We start from the raw sequence: 6095 nt of genomic DNA, 5'->3' as shown, positions 1-6095 counted from the left end.
TGGGCAAGCACACATGAAACCTTTTTTAAAAAAACTGACTGGGGGGGCACCTGGGTGGCTCAGTCAGTTAAGGGTGGGATTCTTGGTTTCTGCTGGGGTCATGATCTCAGGGTTGTGGGAGGGCAGGGCGTTGGGCTCCTGGGCTCTGCGTAGAGTCTGCTTGAGATTCTCTCTCCCTCTCCCTCCCCCTCTGCCCCTCCACCCGTTCATGCACTCTCTCTAAAATAAATAAATAAAAACTTTAAAAACACAACAAAACAAAAATTGACTGTGTACTGGCCTATAAATCAAGCCTCAAAATACTTCAAAGAATTGAAAATTTTATTTTTTCTGACCATAATAAATTTTTACTAGGAATCAATAACAAAAAATAACTAAAAACATCCAAATGTTTGGAAATCATAATGGAAAATTTAAAACATATTGTGATGTTATTGAAAATGAAAATACTAGATATCAATATTAGAAGATGAGTCCTGGAGTCCCAGCTGGTTCCTATCAGAGTCCCCCAGTTGCCCACCTCCTCTTTCCTTCCAATAGGACAGATGCCAGTGTGTCCTTCGCCAAGGACTTCCTAGCAGGTAGAGTGGCCTGGCCATCTCCGAGACTGTGGTAGCACCCTTCCAGTGGGTCAGGCTGCTGCTACAGGTGCCGCATGCCCACAAGGAAATCACCACAGATAAGCAATACAAGGGCATTACAGACAGCATGGTTCGCATCCCCAAGGAGCAGGAAGCCCTGTCCTCTTAGTGTGGTAACCTGGACAATGTCATCAGATACTTCCCCACCCAAGCTCTCAACTTTGCCTTCAAAGATAAATCAAGCAGATCTTTCTGGGTGTGGACAAGAGGACCCAGTTTTGACGCTACTTCTCAGGGAATCTGACATCAGGTGGTGCCGCTGGGGCCACATCCTTGTGTTTTGTGTATCCTCTTAATTTTGCCCATACCTGTCTAACAGCTGATGTGGGCAAAGCTGGGGCTGAAAGGGATTCTGAAGTGACTCCTTGGTTGAGATCTATAAATCTGATGGGATTAAGGGCCTGTAGCAAGGCCTTAATGTGTCTGTGCAGGGCATTATCTGCCAAGGTGCCTACTTTGGTATCTAGAACACTGCAAAGGGAATTCTTCCAGATCTCAAGAGTATGCACATCTTTATCAGCCGGATGAGCGTACAAACTGTCACAGCGGTTGCTGGGTTCACTTCCTATCCATTTGACACTGTTCATCGCCAAATGATGATGCAGTCAGGGCACAAAGGAACTGACAAGTTTGACTGCTGGAGGAAGATTGCTCATGATGAAGCAGCCAAAGCTTTTTTCAAAAGTTCATGGTCCAGTGTTCTCAGGGGCATGAGTGGTGCCTTTGTGCTTATCTTGTATGATGAAATCAAGAAGTTCACATAAGTTATATCCTAGTCCCCCACTCCCACCCCGTGAACAGTCGTATTGTATTATATAACATATCTTGGGCATTCCTGGCCAACTGTCTATTTATAAATGGCAACTATTTACTGATTGGAAATGGGAAGCAATAATATTCATCTGACCAGTTGTCTCTTAAAGCTATTTCCATGATGATGGGACTCTATTATATTGTTTATTTCAGTCACTCCTGATAAATTTGAAGAAATAAAAAAATATCTGAAATATTTAAAAAAAGGAAGATGAACTAAAATGTGTTCTTTTGAACATGTGTTTCTTCTGAAAACACATAACACACATGCATATATGTTAAGAAAGAGGAAAAAGTGAGTCAAGCATACATCTCAAAATTAGAAAATGAAGAACAAAATAGACTGAAACAAAGTAAAAAAATAAATAAGAGAGCAGAGATAAAATAGAATATATATACAATATATACATAAAATATTATATTTTTATAGGACCCACAAAGTCAAAAGTAGCTTATTAGGAAAAAAAAAACAAAAATCAACTACTAAACATAAAATCTACAAACCTCTAGTGAAGTTGAAGGACAAGAAAAAGAGAGAAGATACAAACACTCAGCATTGGGCTTAGAAAAGTCTTCACTACAGATCCTATGGTCATTAGGAAAATAATGAGGAAATTATAAGCAATTTTATAACTTAATTAACTTCAAATGAATATATATTAAGTTCATGGTAATTTCATAATTTATCAAAAATGACACAAAATTTACAGAAAATCTGAACTGTTATTTAACTATGGGAGACGCTAGATCTATAATTTAAAACTGAATGAGAAAATCTGTGCCAAGAGAGAGTCTCTGATAAATGTTACCAAACACTTAAGAAAGATATAATACCAATACATGTTCTTTTTCAAAGATTAGAATAAAACTCATTTAATGAGCTTGGCCAACTGCAAGTTAAAAAAAAAAAGGTGAGAAGAACAGTAAAAGAAATAAGTTAAAGGCTAATCACAACCCCAAGCAAAAATCCTAAACAGAATATTAGCAAACTGAAAACAGTAATGTAAAAAATGGTAAAACATTAAAACCAAGTTCACTTAATTCCAAGAATGTGAGGTAGATTCAAAAATGCATTTTTCTTCATTAATCATATAATATATGATTTTAGCAAACTGGAATAGAAGGAAAATTTCTTAATCTGATAGAATATCTATAAAAATATAACGCTACAGAGACTATCATAGAAAATCATTTAAAAATTAGTAGTCAAGTACCTAGGAATACATGCAACATTAGATGTGTAAGACCTCTATTAAGAAAATTGTAAACTTTATTGACAGAAATAAAAGACCATAAAATAATAGGATATACCATGTTCATGTATTTATAGGTTTAATTTTTTAAAGGTGCCATTATCAACTAGACTCCACAGATTCAACACATTCCCAATAATCTCAATAGAATGTGTGTGTGTGTGTGTGTGTGTGTGTGTATTTGTGATAGGACAAACTGAATCTGACATTTAAATAGAAGGTTTAAGTGCCAATAACAGCCAAAAACCCCTTGAAGAAGACAAACAAGTAGTAAAACTTGCCTCCCCAGATTTTAAGACTTATAAAGCTGTACAACTATGTGGAGTATTGGCATGAAGATAGAATAGAATAATAGAACAGAATTGAAAAAAGAGACCTGTGCATATTTAAAAGAACACTTGATTTTTTTAGAAAACCTACACTGGAGGGGCACCTGGGTGGCTCAATCAGTTAAGCATCTGCCTTCGGCTCAGGTCATGATCTCAGGGTCCTGGGATCAAGCCTCATGTTGGGCTCCCTGCCCAGCGGGGAGCCTGCTCCTGCCCCTGCTCATGCTCTCTCTCTCAAAGAAAGAAATAAATAAAATCTTTAAAAATAAATCAATAAAATAAAAAAAAAAATAAAACCTACACTGTAGAGCAATGAAGATAGGATACTCTTTTCAATGTATGATGCAGGAAATTGGATATTCTTAAATAGTAAAAAGAAAAATTAGATTTATATTCACAGCCTATAAAAAATGTTTCATGGAGATTATAGACATAAATATAAAAGGAAAATAAAAATCTTCTGGGAAAATAATATAAAATAATATCTTCATATTCTCATGCAAAAAATAGCTTTTAAATAAGTTACAGATAATACTATCAGGGAAAATGATAAAATTAAGAATATCAGTTCATCAAATTAATTTGTTAATAAATTAAGGTAATGAAATACCAAGCCAAAGAATGCAAAGGTAGATAGGCAACACATAATTTTAAAAGGACTCACATCCAGTATACATACAAAGTTCCTATAAATCAATTTAATGACACAAGAAATAAACAATTACAATTACATGAGTGAATGATCCAAGCAAGAAAGAGTCAGAAGAGAGCAGAAAGCTGTGTGCTCTCCAAGGACTTAGTTCCTTCCTCTGAGATCCCTGGTTTCCCAGATCCCTTTGTTTCAGGCTTTCTAGAGTCTGGATTCTTCAACTATTCTCCAGTTCTAGGAACCCCGTAGTGTGACCAAAGCAGTCAGTGCTCAGTAAGTATTTCTTGTTTTTCTCTGCTTTCCCCAGCCTTTTTGTAGATGAGTTGCAGTTATTTAACCTGTTCTGGTCAATGGACCATAAACAGAAGTAAGCAATGATCCTTCCTGGCCAAGGTCATTTACCTCTGGTGTTCTTCTTCTTCCTTAGCACTGTTTCCCTGGGCGCCATGTGTTCCACATGGTGCAACCTAAAGATGAAGAAAGGCTGCCTGACTTGCATCTAACTTTACATAAGAAAAAAATAAGCCACTGGGTTTTTGCAGTTCAATTTTTACTTTGGTGAGCCACAGTGGGTTTTTGTCCTAATTTACACACCAGGAAAACAAATACAAGAAATTTGTCGGGTCTAAACATTAGTATATAATCGCTTACATAGTCTATTAATCCTTCTTGCAAGGAACAAAAGAGTTCATTTAAATACACTGGAGGAAATAAAAATATAAGAGCAAAACAAAATGTTAATTTTCCGTGAAAATATCTGTCAGAATCTCATTAGTTTCCAGATCAGTTCTAGTATTTGTTGCTGTGCCGACTAATCTGAAAACACAAGTATTTTTACCTCCCTATTATACACTTATAAGAAATGAAAAATTCATTCCTAATTCTCAGGTAATGGAAATAATAAGTCCTTTGATTTAAGCTATGATAGGCAGCATAGTCTGTCGTCAACGACAATGCACACCTCAAAAGATAAACTGGAAATGTAAGATCAAACTGTGAATTATAATTTAAAAATGATTTAGAAGACTTATTTTTAATGTGGAAACAGATCTCATCTTCAAGAATAATGTATTTTAGGAACTAAAACTTTCATTGGAAAACATAAGTTCCCATATATTTTCCAGTGTCATTATTATTCAAATTCTCAAAGAGCAGCACAACAAAAATGATTCTTGGGTGACGATTATTATTACTTTAAAAAAATACATGTTACTGAAGAATGGTGATTTTAAAACTCATATATTTCATAAAATTTTAGCAAAAATGCTAAGAGTAGGGCACCTCGGTGGTGCAGTCAGTTTCGGCTCAGGTCATGATCTCATGGGTCGTGAGAGCCCCAAGTCGGGCTCCGCGCTTGTGTGGGGTCTGCTTGAGATTCTCTCTCTCTCTCCCTCCCCTTCTGTCCCTCCCATTCCTGCTCTCTCTCTAAAATAAATAAATCTTTTTAAAAATACCAAGAGCAAAGAACAAAAATACCAATCCTTATTTTGTATTATTATAAAAAGAAAGAGGGAAAATATGAAAATCTTGGTGGTCATAATTTCTAATAAAATCATTCAACCCCTTATATTTAAAAATTCATAGGACTGACTAAATCTCTGAAATCTGATGCCTGATGGCTTTGCTATCCAGTTCTTCCATAAAAAAGACACACTCTTTAGCTCTTTAGACTGTGATTACTGAAATATTGAAACCACACCAATGGAAATATGATATTGATTCTGTTTATCAGAATTCTAGTTCTAGTGTTTGTCAAAGTTTTACATAGTTTCTGAAAATAAAGCACCTGTGGGAGACCAGGATACCAAACTCACCTACCAGGGAACCACTGGAAGTACTCCTTTCAAAACATGGGTTCAGGTAATCTCAACCTGCTTCCTGCTCTGATCTTAGTATCATAGACATAAGATGATTTAGTTGTTGCAACTCAATGTCTCCCCATATCTAACTGACCCCTCCTTCCCCATGCCATTCTGTGGCAGCCCCACCCTGTAACAAATCTCTCTACGTTCTTCTGGCATTTTCTAACTTCAACTCTTCATTCCAAATCCCTGGACTTTTCCTTTTTCAGAAATGCTTTTTTATTAGTTTATCTCAGGGGAAGCCTATGCTGAGCCTTCATCTCTTTTCTTTTTATATACTAAGACATCTCACTCACTCTTATAATTCTAGTTAATATCTAAATCTTAGTGATTCTCATGAAACTAACCCCAGCCCAGGAAACTCCTATGAACATCAGATTCTAAATGCAACTTAGTCCTGTCACAAAGATTTGACTTATACTTAATTTTTGTTTTCTCAAATAATCTTCTGCTTCGATAATTTCTACCCCATTCAAGTGCAACTCTGCATTATAGTCCTACCCATCTACAAAGACATTCAACAAGGATGTTACTCTTAGTTCCTTTTG

General features: G+C 36.0%; 1 pseudogene; it reads left to right on the top strand.

Moving 5' to 3' along the window:
• Nucleotides 1-469: 469 nt before the first annotated feature.
• Nucleotides 470-1405, top strand: LOC116629093 (annotated as a pseudogene).
• Nucleotides 1406-6095: the final 4690 nt, after the last annotated feature.

This window comes from Phoca vitulina, unplaced genomic scaffold (genome assembly GCF_004348235.1).
Source record: "Phoca vitulina isolate PV1807 unplaced genomic scaffold, GSC_HSeal_1.0 scaffold3, whole genome shotgun sequence".
In the NCBI taxonomy this organism is placed as follows: domain Eukaryota; kingdom Metazoa; phylum Chordata; class Mammalia; order Carnivora; family Phocidae; genus Phoca; species Phoca vitulina.
Note: the sequence above shows the minus strand (reverse complement) of the source record. Positions and strands in the feature narration are given on the sequence as shown.